Genomic DNA, 14,164 nt, shown 5'->3' on the forward strand with positions numbered 1-14,164 from the left:
TATGATCTTACTGCCACTTCATGCTGAATGTACTGACAGAGATGGTAAGATTTCCGTGACTGTGTGGATATGTCCATGTTTAACCTATATGCACTCACCAGGCATTTATTCTACAGAATGTGCATTGTTTGATATATTAGGGAAATGACAAGTTGATGTTTGCAAAGGCTGTCTATTCCCTCTGCATTCTTTCACTATATTAAACCATTATTGACACTTTTAAAATGTCAGAGTTTTTTCTCCCTTTCTTCTTAATATAATTTCAAGGGATACAGTGTTCAAGCAAATCAAACCTGTTAATCTTCTTAGATGGTCTGAGTTTGCTATGTAATATTTCTTTGTGCCCTATCTAATGCACTGACAGTGATGGTTCAGTCCATTACCTATTGCCTTTTACTTTGGTCAAAACACTTGCAATTATTTGAAAAAAATTAAAGCATTTGTAGATAATGCTAATGTTTCTTTTATTTAAAAATCACTATTTAGGTGAGGAAGAAATTTTGTAATAGAATTTACTTTATGGGCCTGTGGAACTTGACATTATTATGAAACCATACACATTATATACATATGTTACATGGTGTTACATGTGCACAGAAAATACAATCCTAAATAAAATATAATCTTAAACAAAATGCAGTCCCTACTATATACATATTACTATAATAAAGTATAATATACCCAATATAAACTTATACAGTAAGACTACTTAAATTAATCCAAACTCTTGATAATGAAAAATTTCATTATTTCAAAATGTTTGAATGAATGAGCTATCCAATATACACACCAATTCCTCATTTTTCTATTATTGAAGTTTTCATTTATCACTTTTCATCCAGATTTCCCCAAGCATTTGACAGCACATGATGAATTGCTAAATTTTTCTTATAAGGTACATATAAATTTTATCCATTTTAAATAGAAACTCAAGCTTTCTAGCATAGACTTATGCCAAATATCAGGGAAGAAATTTTGAGAGGGTTTTGAATAGAGGTCATTGGGTCTTACTCTCCCAAGGATAGCCAGAGATTTTAAAATATATATGCGAGAAGCCAATTGGAGCCTTCAGTTACATACATACACACACACACACACACCACGCACACATCCCATAGTTCTAACTTTAGGTTCTCCTCCCTCCTGATATGCATTTTTTTTTTGCACTGATTTACTGCCTCTTAAATGATTAGCCAGTAAATAAGGAAGTGGAAAGTTCAAGAGATAAGTAAAAGTCACTTTTAACAATAGTTAAAATAGCTGTTTTAGTGGATGAGAAGAAAACTTACCATGGTATAAGTGTGATATAAGTGTGTCCTTTAAGTTTGTATATTTCTATGATAGTTGTTTAGTGTATGAGGATAGTGTGTTCAGAGTCTGAAAGATCTGAATTTGGATTCTTGCTCCTAACTGGGTTACTAGCTATATAAGTTTTCCTAAGTCACTTAGCTTCTGTAACACTTAGTATTCTTATCAAGAACAGGATTTTATTTATTTACTTATTTATTTACTTACTTATTTTTAAGATTTTATTTATTTGAGATAGAGAGACAGAGAGAGTGAGAGAGAGAGAGTGCATGAGCAGGGGAGCCCCATATGGGGCTCTATTCCAGGATCCTGAGATCATGACCTGAGCCAAAGTTAGATGCCTAACCCAATGAGCCACCCAGGTGCCCCAACCAGATAGATATAGATATAGATAGATTTATTTATTATTCATGAGAGACACAGAGAGAAAGAGAGAGAGGCAGAGACACAGGCAGAGGGAGAAGCAGGTTCCATGCAGGGAGCTTGACATGGGACTTATTCCCCGGTCTCCAGGATCACAGCCGGGGCTGAAGGTGGCGCCAAACCGCTGAGCCACCCGGGGTTGCCAAACAGGGTATTATTTATAAAGTTTTCAATACTTTGGTATGGTACATACTAAATAAGTATTGTTATTACTATTCTGCAATGGTAGAATGTGTTAATGCCTAGTCTAGGAATATAAGTAACAAGCCTAATTGTTAATTAATTTAATGCAATTTGGAACATTCTCATTTTTTTTTCCAAATTTTCTTATTGTAGTTGAATGAACACATAATACAAAAATTACTATCTTAACCATTTTTAAGTGAACAATTCTTTGGTATTAAATACATTCATATTGTTGTGCATCCATCACCACCATTTATCTCCAGAACCCTTCATCTTGTGAAACTGAAATTCTATATACCCTAAACAGTATCTCATCATGACACCGTGTTTTAAATCCTGGCAACTACATTTCTACCTTCTTCCTTTTAAAAAATCTTCCCTTTCCCTTACATCGCGGCATTTGGTAATGCCAATCTGTACATCACTTTGGGTAATATGGACATTTAAACAATATTAATTCTTCTAATCCATGACCACAGGTTATCTTTCCACTTATTTGTGTCTTTTTAACTTTCTTTCATCATTATTTTATAGTTTTCAACACACAGATCCTTTATCTCCTTGGTTTAATTTGTTCCTATGTATTTTATTCTTTTTGATGCATTTGTGAATGGGATTTATTTATTTATTTATTTATTTGATAGTTCATTGTTAGTGTATGGAAACACAACTGCTTTTATTTCAAGTTTTTATTTAAATTCCAGTTAGTCAACATATAGTGTAATGTTAGTTTCAGGTATACAATATGGTGATTCAACACTTCCATACATCCTGGTGTTTATCACAAGTGCCCTCCTTAACCCCCATCACCTATTTAAACCATCCCCTTACCGCCTCCCCTCTGGTAACCATCACTTTATTTTTTCTTTTTTTAAAGTAGATTTTCTTTTCTTTTTTTTTTTTAATTTTTATTTATTTATGATAGTCACACACACACACAGAGAGAGAGAGAGAGAGGCAGAGACACAGGCAGAGGGAGAAGCAGGCTCCATGCACCGGGAGCCTGACGTGGGATTTGATCCCGGGTCTCCAGATCGCGCCCTGGGCCAAAGGCAGGCGCCAAACCACTGCGCCACCCAGGGATCCCCTAACCATCACTTTATTCTCCATATACAACTGCTTTCTGTATGTTGAGTTTGTATCCTACAACTTTGTTGAATTAATTTTTCTGATACTAGTATTTTTGGTGGAGTCTGTTGGTTTTTTTTTTTTTTTTTTTTTTTAAATTTAAGATTTTATTTATTTATTCATGAGAGACAGAGATAGATAGATAGAGAGAGAGAGGCAGAGACACAGGCAGAAGGAGAAGCAGGCTCCACGCAGGGAGCCCGACGTGGGACGCAAACCCGGGTCTCCAGGATCAGGCCCTGGGCTGAAGGCGGCGCCAAACCGCTGAGCCACCTGGGCTCCCCGGTTGGTTTTTTTTTTTTATGTAAGATCATGTCACCCACAAACAGAGACAACTTCACTTCTTTCTTTCCAATCTGGATGCCTTTTGTTTTATTTTTTTTCTTCCCTAGCTTCTCTAGCTTGGATTTCCAGTACTACATTGAATAGATGTGGTGACAAGTAACACCCTCTCTTGTTCCTGCTTTTAGAGGAAAAACCTTTCAGTTTTTCACTATGGAGTATGATGTTAGCTATGGGATTGTGATATATGGCATTTTTTATGTTGAGGTACATGATAAGAAATGAAAATTACAACCCAATATCCCTGATGAACATAGACGCAAAAATCCTCAACAAAATATAGCACATTAAAAGGACATATACCACAAAGTGGGATTTATCCTTGGGATGAAAAGATGGTCCAACATACACATATCAGTAAACATGATATACCACATTAACAGGATGAAAGATTTAAAAAAACATGATAATCTCAATAAATGCAGGAAAAGCATTTTTTAAAACTCAATATCCTTTAATGAAAACACCCTAAATAAATTGAGTATAGAAATAAATTATCTTGAGATAATAATAGAACCTTCAAATAATCACAGAATAACCACAGAAAGCATTACAGGGAGGGAAAAAAATAAGGAGTTTCATATGATGAACTACACAGCTGGAGATGTGGAATAAAGTCCACTACAGTAGTAGCTTTTTTAAAGAGTAGAAAATCGAACTCTTATTTCCCAGTATTTAGGACACTACATAGGCAAGAAATAGATAGGCATTTATTAAAATTGTTAAATGAATTAAACTGAAGTGGCCCAGGACCCTACATATATTATAAAGTATTTAGTAAAATTTTGGGAATAAATGAGCTCTTATTGTTTTGCTTTTGTTTTTGTTTGTATTTTTTTATTGGAGTTCGATTTGCCAACATATAGCATAACACCCAGTGCTCATCCCATCAAGTGCCCCCCTCAGTGCCCATCACCCAGTTACTCCATCCCCCCGCCCACCTCCCCTTCCACTACCCCTTGTTCATTTCCCAGAGTTAGGAGTCTCTCATGTTCTGTCACCCTCTCTGATATTTCCCACTCATTTTCTCTTCTTTCCCCTCTAATCCCTCTCACTATTTTTTATATTCCCCAAATGAATGAGACCATATAATGTTTGTCCTTCTCTGATTGATTTAATTCACTCAGCATAACACCCTCCAGTTCATTCCACATCGAAGCAAATGGTGGGTATTTGTCCTTTCTGATGGCTGAGTAATATTCCATTGTATACATAGACCACGTCTTCTTTATCCATTCATCTGTCGATGGACACCGAGGCTCCTTCCACAGTTTGGCTATTGTGGACATTGCTGCTATGAACATTGGGGTGCAGGTGTCCTGGCGTTTCACTGCATCTTTATCTTTGGGGTAAATCCCTAGCAGTGCAATTGCTGGGTCACAAGTTAGCTCTATTTTTAACTTTTCGAGGAACCTCCACACAGTTTTCCAGAGTGGCTGTAGCAGTTCACATTCCCACCAACAGTGCAAGAGGGTTCCCCTTTCTCCACATCCTCTCCAACATTTGTTGTTTCCTGTCTTGGATTCAAGCCATCTCACTGGTGTGAGGTGGCATCTCATCATACCTCATTGATGTGAGGTGGCATCTCTTTTGATTTGTATTTCCCTGATGACAAGTGATGCAGAGCATTTTCTCATGTGCTTGTTGACCATGTCTATGTCTTCTTTGGTGAAATTTCTGTTCATGTTTTTTGCCCATTTCATGATTAGATTGTTTGTTTCTTGGGTACTGAGTTTAATACCTTCTTTATAGATCTTGGATACTAGCCCTTTATCTAATATGTCATTTGCAAATCTTTTCTCCCATTCTGTAGGTTGTCTTTTAGTTTTGTTGACTGTTTCTTTTGCTGTGCAGAAGCTTTTTATCCTGATTAGGTCCCAATAATTCATTTTGATTTTGAATAATTCATCTGTGCCTTCATAGATGTATCTTGCAAGAAGTTGCTGTGGCCAAGTTCAAAAAGACTGTTGCCTGTGTTCTCTGTTAGGATTTTGATGGATTCTTGTCTCACATTTTGAGTTTATCTTTGTGTCTGTTGTAAGAGAATGATCCAGTTTCATTCTTCTGCATGTGGCTGTCCAATTTTCCCAGCACCATTTATTGAAGAGACTGTCCTTTTTCCAGTGGATAGTCTTTCCTGCTTTGTCAAATATTAGTTGACCGTAATGTTGAGGGCCCATTTCTGGGTTCTGTATTCTGCTCCATCGATCTATGTGTCTGTTTTTGTGCTAGTACCACACTGACTTGATGATCACAATAAGCTCTCATTGTTAACTCTAGTTGTCCTATACCCAATCTAGGTGCAGTAAAAGAAAAGAAGTAGGGACAGTTCAAGCAGAGGAAATTTAATCAGGAGGAGGAAAAAGAATGAAGGGCTATCTCTGGAAGGCATAGTATAATACAGGTCAAGTTGCTATAGAATTATTAAGAGGTTCCCTAATAGCAAAAACAGATTAGAGGCTGTTGAGCCAAAATGTTCTGTGATTCAAAAAGATATGCAAAATTTACAGAGAAGTATCAGAAATGATCAAACACTGAGAAAAATAAGAAGAAAAGAATTGGACAAACTCAATATTGGCATGACTAAAGCTCCATTAATTCAAGAGCAGCATTATCATATAAATATTTTAAAGCAACTGATCTGCATCTATACCTGGACATCTGAAGTATAAATCAATTCAATTGGACATTATGATTACCCACATGTAGCAGGACTTAAGACAGCATATACATATATATACATATATCATGTATCTATTCTTAAAAAATTAAAAATCTAGCAGAAAAGAGAAATACGTAAATACACTGAAAATGGTGTTCCATGAATGCTGTACTACTGAATTTGAATACTTGCAAGAAGAGGATTTTGATAGTCAATTTATTTTCAAATAATTGGAAAGCTAATTGGGTCAGATCTATAGAACCCAGAAGTAGATATTCCTCTTTTGTTTTCAGAAAGGAAATAGATTGAAAAAAACAACAGTAACAACAAAAGGCCTGATGAAAGTTATATGATAAGGTGAGTTAATGTTTCAGTCTTTGTCTGAATAATGATCAGTCTTCTTTGCAATGTGCACATAACAGCATTCTATTTTTCACTGGATAGGTATGTGAGAGTGCAAGAGAGTGCCTCACTTAGCATCAATGATACAAAGAATCATTTTGTGAAGGGCTAGTACCCTTCTAATGGTGAATCAAATGAACCTTGTCTTTTTAAAAAATGGAGATGTAATAATTGTCCTAAAGGCCTTCTGAGAATAATCTCATTACAGCCAATATCTCTTTGGATTGAATGACATAGGAACAAAGTTGGAAAGACAACTTTATGCATAGGGGTTTACTCCGAATTCTTGATTTTAAAGGGCATGAATAAGCTTCCTCAATTTTATCCTGGATTCAAGCCATCACAAAAAGAAATTCTAAGAAGTAAGTCACAGCACAAATAAAAGCTTACATTTTCTGGGACCTCTCCATTTAATTTTGTCCAATAAGTGTGATTAATGTAAAGCATTATCTAATGTAGCTTAACTTCTAGAAGTGTGTAATAGTTTTCATATAATCATAGTCACTGGTATGGGACTGAAGATTAGATCCTGCTTTGGAATCTGAAAATAAGACCTAAGTTCATTTCACAGGTATTTAGTCTTTATTTTGTTTTCTGCACAAGTGAAAGTCATCTTTCCTCCTTCAATGAGTAATGTAGTATTTTCACAAGTAATTAATAGGATTATGCAAATAAAATAAGAAAAATGTATCATTTACAAAGAGAACTAATAGGGTAAAAAAGAGTTCTGTTGGAGGTATAAGCTTCTGCTTATACCAGGCAAAGCCATAGCTGATCTAAACCTCCTTCCTTTTGTCATGAGTAGCACACAGTCACATTTTGCAATCTAGTCCACACAGCCTAAGAAAACGTCTGCATTATGCTGTCTTCTTCAAGTTACTAATATTTGCTAGGACTGATTCTTTGACGTGTTAGACTGTTATACGGTTTGGGTTGATTCTTAAGGAAGGACAGTGCATTTTGGGGTTGGATTGCAGGGCTATATACATGGTGTTTCTCCATATCCTGCATCATCATTACTATTTTTTTCTTCATTTCATATGACTGTTTTCTTTTTTTCTATGATATGAGTTGCTCTATCATTTGAAGGAGGATCACAGATACTTCCATTTGAAGGAACATAATAAATATATGAAATCCACAGGTGCCTAGGTTCTTCCATTTTCCTTTTTGCCACATATTATAATTTTCCCTTTTATAATTTGAATGCTCCCAAACATGAAGGCATTTGAAATTACGTAGTAAGGATTTGGACTGATAATTTTTCTGTAGCACCTGTGTATTTCTGATCAGTGTACACATTGACCACAGAGAGATTAACTTAAATCTGTCCTGTCATTTATGGGGCCAAGAAGTTCAAACTAATCTAGAATTCCTAGTAAAAGTTATTTCCCTTAAAGGAGCAATTTCTGAATAACAAAGACAATTATGTAACATTTCAGAACAATATCAATCATATTCTTTTAATAAAACTTAAATCAAATTTTTGTGATTGAAATGTCAAACAGAAACATTTTTATTCCTCTTAAATAGTTGTTCACAATATATGTAAGTGAATAGTACTCCTTTAAAAATTTTGTGATGAAAAGGGTAAAGTTCAAAATGAATAAGGATATATTTATATGTACTATGAAAGAAAGTCCTTCTGTTTTCAAATACTCTGAATTCTCATGCAAAATTTATTTCTTGCACATTATGTTCATTCAGATTTATGTATTTATTATTTCCTAATTTAAAAATCAAATAAAAAGCTTCTTTCTTGAGTGCCTCAAGTTAAATACATTATTATTGTGAAAAATTGAATATATCCATGCATAAATATAAGATGTGAGTAGAAACACATACGAACTGCACCTGGAAGCAATATTTTTGCCTTATGTCAGAAATTTTCAACTTCTCAGAAGAAACTAAAACACTCATTTCTATCGGAAGCATGGAATGTATTATGATGGCATAGTTAATAATCTTATATAAGAAAAATATCAATCATGCACACATGGACAAAATATTCTATTCCTAATTGTCTTAAATATTATGTGAAATTTTCTGCCAAATACTAAAACCAGTGTTATGAAGTGCACATTCTCTGACAAGGACCTCACAGTGCCCAGAATGGCTAGGAGAGACAGATGCAGCCAGGACTTCTAAAGCCTTTAGGGAGTCTTAAGGAAGTGCAGAGAAGTGGCTGTGTTTACATTGCATTAATTCTCGAGTGTTTTGTTGTTAATTATGTTTAAAGTATGTGCACATCCTTTATTTGTTAGCTTATTATTGAATTCTATTTTTACAGCCTTGGAGAAGAATCAATGTCATTTTAACTTCCAATTAACTAATGAAAAATTCTGTTCAAGGATGTTCAGTAACATGTTTAGGATCACAGTGCAAACCAGGGCAGACTCCGTCTGGATTTGATAAAATGGTTTACTACTCACAGGTCCTGGAAAGTACACAGAAGACCTGGAGCTACAAGCAAGGTTATGGGAAGAGAAAGAGAGAGTGCCCCAGCCTGGGAGTCTGCTTTTACTGGGATCTAATGTAGGGGCCCAGGGTTTCACATGCTCACTATTTATTGGCATATTTAAAGCATAAAGGTGGGAAATTTAAAGCGCTGGAATAGAAAGAAACAAGTAGCCTAAATTGTCATTTATTGAAATCAACCAAGATTTCTAAAATACAGGAGACTGGTGATGGAGGGTTGGGGGTGGGGGAGTAGTCTATCTTTATCTAGCCTGTGGCTGGCAGTGTGCTTGTTTATTTAAGATAGTCATCTTTGAAATCAATGCCCCTCTGAAATGAATGCCTCGGTAATCAAAGCTTAAGTTAGTCACTTGCATTAATGAATGGATAAAGAATCTGTGGTCTGTGTATACAATGGAATATTACTCAGCCATTAGAAATGACAAATACCCACCATTTGCTTCAATGTGGATGGAACCGGAGGGTATTATGCTGAGTGAAGTAAGTCAATCGGAGAAGGGCACACATTATAGGGTCTCATTCATTTGGGGAATATAAAAAATAGTGAAAGGGAATAAAGGGGAAAGGAGAGAAAGAGTGGGAAATATCAGAGAGGGAGACAGAACATGAGAAACTCCTAACTCTGGAAAATGAACAAGGGGTAGTGGAAGGGGAGGTGGGCAGTGGGATGGGATGACTGGGTGATGGGCACTGAGGGGGGCACTTGACGGGATGAGCTCTGGGTGTTATGCTATATGTTGGCAAATCGAACTCCAATAAAAAAATATACAAAAAGAAAAAAAAGGAAAAGAAAAACCAACTCTAACCAACTGTCAGGGCTTACATTACAACAATTCATAGTATTCCTGAGTATTTTTAAAAACAGACTATTTTTAGAACAGTTTTAGATACATAGAGAAAAAAGAAAATAATATGAAGAGTTCCAATTTACTGTTTCCAATTTCCCTTATTTTTAATATCGTACAGTAATATGGCACAATTGTTAAACTTAATGAACTAATATGGACATATTATTATTAACAAAATTTCATACTTTAATCAAATTTATTTAGTTTCTACCTAATAGCCTATTTTTTTTTCCTATTCCAGGATCTCATCCAGAATACCACATTACATTTAGTTAGAATACATTTCCTAGGCTTCTCTTGCCTTTGATGGTTTTGCAGACCTTCCTTGTCTTCGATGACCTTGACAGTTTTGATGAGTAAAGTATTTTATAGAACTCTATCCTATCAGAATTTATCTGATTTTTTTTTTCATGATTGGTATGGGGGATGAACTTTGGGAGGAAGATCACAGAATGTATGTAAAGTGTCATTTTCATCACCTCATACCAAGGTTACATAATGTCAATGTGATTTATCACTGATATTAACCTTGATTATACAACTGAGGTAGTGTAGGTTTCTTAACTAAAAAGTTAGTCATGTCCCCATGGCCCTCCTTCCATACTGTACTCTGACAAGAAGTCCTTAGAAACAAGCTACACTTAGGGAGTAGTCAATGACTTGGTTCCCCTCTTTGAAAATAGAATGTCTACCTAAATTGTCTGGAATTCTTCTGCAAGGAATATTTATTTCTTTTCCACATTTATCTATTAATTCAATCATTTATATCATGAACTCATGAATATTTATTTTATATTTTGAGTTATAATTTATTTTTTGTTGCACTATTGGCATCAGGAGGTATTTCAGTTGGCTCCTGTGGCCCTCCCCCTTAATAAAAATAAAAGATTTTTATTTTTTCTGGCATTTTCATACTTACCTTTACTAAGAAAAGCTCGTTTTATATACATATAAATGTGTGTGTTTCTTACCTACCTCTAGAAATATGTATTTTAACTTATATGTTAATTATATGTAATTATGTAATAACACATAAATATATATTAATATATATATTCTAAGAATTTCTGGCTCTTTTTATTGGAAAATGGTATTATATTGAATGTAAGGTATACTCTGTCCTGGAGATTCCTATTTCTAAGTTTATTCAGCTTGTGGAGCAAACAAATAAAATTATTCATATTAACTCATATATATACATATATCTACAAATTATATGGATAATCATCTATATTTATAACAAGCTACACGTGAGTTCATACTGGTTTCCAACTGGTTCATTACCACATGGATTATTCCAGAATTCTCCTCTTGCTTGTCCCACTCCAATGGTAAGAAACTTACTTCCCATTATCCACCATCCATTTAATTATTCAATTCTGACATACATACATAATAGTTTTAGAATTGTTAACCCGTACTCCCACATGAGGAACTTTATCAACTGAAGTACAGTGCTTATGCAATCTCTTTTGCTTTTCTAATCTCCTCTTGTCTCCAGTTACCCCTCTTTGCTTTCAATGAGATTGTCTTAAGCATTGGTAGTACAGGTTAGATTGCTTGTCATACTCTGCATTCCATTATGGAATCCTTCACTTTCTGTTTTTTTTTTTTTTAATTTGCATACATCATGGTTCACTCTTTGTGCTATAAAGATCTATGGATTTTGCCAGTCTATGGATTTTGACAAATGCATAGTGTTATATATTCAGCATTGTAGCATTACACAAAATAGATTCACTGATCTATAAAAAGCACCTGTGCTTTACTCATTTTCTCTCCCCTCTTTGTAATCTTGAAACCATTGATCTTTTTGCCATTTCTATATTTTGTTTTTTTCACAAAGTATATTAATGAAATGATGCAGTATATAGTATTTTCAGACTGGCTTTTTCATTTATTAATATGCATTTATGAATCATTCACGTCTTACATGACTTGATAGTCCATTCTTTTTTATTGCTGAATAGTATTCCACTATATGGATATAAGGCTATTTATTCATTCACTTATTAAAGGACATCGTGACTGCTTTCAAATTTTTGTGATGATGAATAAATCTGCTATGAATATTTGCTTGCTGGTTTTTGTGTGTGTATGCAAATCATTTGAGTGAAAATCTAGGAGTCCGATTCCCAGATTTTGTAATACTGTATTTAGTTTTGCAAGAAACTAACAGTCCAAAGTGGATTCATTGTTTTGCATTCTCACCATAATAAATGGAACATTTGTGTGTCCTTCAATTTCACCAGCAACTGCTAGGTTTTGGGATGTTAGCTATATAAATTTGTATATATATTTTATCCAGTCTTAAAATATATATTTCTTAACAGAAGGGTGTAGTACATTTTGGATCTTTATAATTATTGTTTTGTTTTCCTTTCTGCTTTCTTTTTGTGTGCTATTTACTTATTGAAATTTATGTTTATTTTTCTCTTATTGTGAAATATTTTGCACTGAATGAGGATTTTTTTCTTCCTCTACAACATATAATATAATACATTCTTTTAGTGGTTATCCCTGACATCTTATAATGCATACCTAATAAAGTCTACTACCAATAAATATATGTTTATACACCTTTGTCTCTTTTTCTGCTATTGTTTCTTACCTATTAACTATCTTGTTTCATTTTTAAATTCTACAAAATAGAAATTACTTTAATTATTTCATGCGATCACTGTTTGTTTAGCTTTAGACATATGTTACTATTTTCTTTACTCTGCTGCTGTTCAAATTTCATATTTTCCTTCTGTGATCACTTTTGTTCATTTGAGGAACTATGACGTTTAGAAGTTCTTTTGGTGCAGTTTTCTGATTTCAAATTTTCTAATATTTTGGCATATCTGAAAAGGTCATTATTTCAGCTTCATTCTTGAAATAAACTTTGCTGGCTATATAACTTCTAGTTGGGAGCTATTTTGTTTCAGCACACTGAAGATACTATTCCAATCCATTCTGGCTGCTTTCAGTTCAATGCATTCTTGTTTTTGGAAAGTCATAGTCTAAATTAAATTTATAAATTTATAAGTAGATAATTTTTTTTATAAATTTATAAGTAGATAATTTATAAATTTATAAGTAGATAACAACTTCTAAGTTCTCTGTAGTTTGATTTCCTGCAGTTAGACTACAATGTGTCTAGATTGTACGACATTTTAAATTTTTCCTACTTGTGAATCTATTAGTTTTTCTGAATCTGAAGATTTGTATTTCTCATACCTAGCAAATAGCAAATTATCAATTGCTATTTTTCAATATGGCATATGCCTTTATCTCTTTATTATCTTCTTTTGGAACTTCGCTTATATGCTTGATCTTTTCAATTTATTCTCTGTTTTCCCTAACCTTTGTTTCATATATATTCTTTTTTAAAAAATAAAGACTTATTTATTTATTTATTTATTTATTTATTTATTTATTTATTTGAGAGAGACTCTGTTTTCCCTAACCTTCGTTTCATATATATTCTTTTTTAAAAAATAAAGACTTATTTATTTATTTGAGAGAGAGAGCAAAAGAAAGAGAATAAGGGTGGTTGGTGGAGGAAAGGCAGAGGGAGAGGGAGAAGCAGAATCCCCGCTGAGCAGGGAGCTTGTCCCAGGACTCTGAGATCATGACATGAGCTGAAGGCAGATGCTTAACTGACTGAGCCACTCATATATTCTTTCTTTATGTAATGACTTTTAAAAATGTGTTCAATTATACCTTCTAATTACTGAGTTCTCTCTTTATTATGTCTATTCTACTCTATAGATGTTTAAAATCTCTAACAATTTTTTGAAATGGTGTTTAACTCTTCTAAATAACATCTGTCATTTTTATAGTCTGATATCTACTCACTTTTGTGGCCTCCTTAAATATTTTTAAACACCCTGAAAGAACAAGGTGTTAAATCCATGGATATATAATCTCATTTTGCTACTGAGTATTCCTACTATTATTACTTAATATTTTTGACACATCTGAATAATTTCAAACTATCCAACTTACTGTATTACTTATGATTCGTCTGGTTATAAATGATAAAAACCTAAATCAAAATAGTTTAAGCCAATAAATTTGAAAATATGATAACTAACATAAAAACAACAGTGAATGCAGAAGTTGAACAAGGTCTCACCAATGACAGAATTCTGGGAAATTCATATAGTAGTTCCTGAAGCCCAAGGGTTAAGGTACTGTGATAAACCAATCTTGGATCATATGCTCTTGTCCCATAAATGGAATATATTACCAGAAAAAGTAGACTAGCATGGAACAGACCCAGGTACTAGACAATGTCTGTAGGCAGCCCTATTTGTGTATAATTCACCATCCCTCTTATTTTTGAGGCCTAACTTTCTGAAATAGTTGTGTCATGAAACTGGAATCATCTTTAGATTGT

At 33.9% G+C, this 14,164-nt stretch overlaps 1 long non-coding RNA gene across 1 annotated transcript in view; it reads right to left on the reverse strand.

Annotated features, from left to right (window-relative positions):
• LOC111095350 overlaps positions 1 to 14,164 on the reverse strand; it is a 229,881-nt gene that overhangs the window by 148,451 nt on the left and 67,266 nt on the right. The gene's annotated exons all lie outside the window — the stretch shown is intronic.

This window comes from Canis lupus, chromosome 3, assembly GCF_011100685.1.
Source record: "Canis lupus familiaris isolate Mischka breed German Shepherd chromosome 3, alternate assembly UU_Cfam_GSD_1.0, whole genome shotgun sequence".
Classification (NCBI taxonomy): Eukaryota; Metazoa; Chordata; class Mammalia; order Carnivora; family Canidae; genus Canis; species Canis lupus.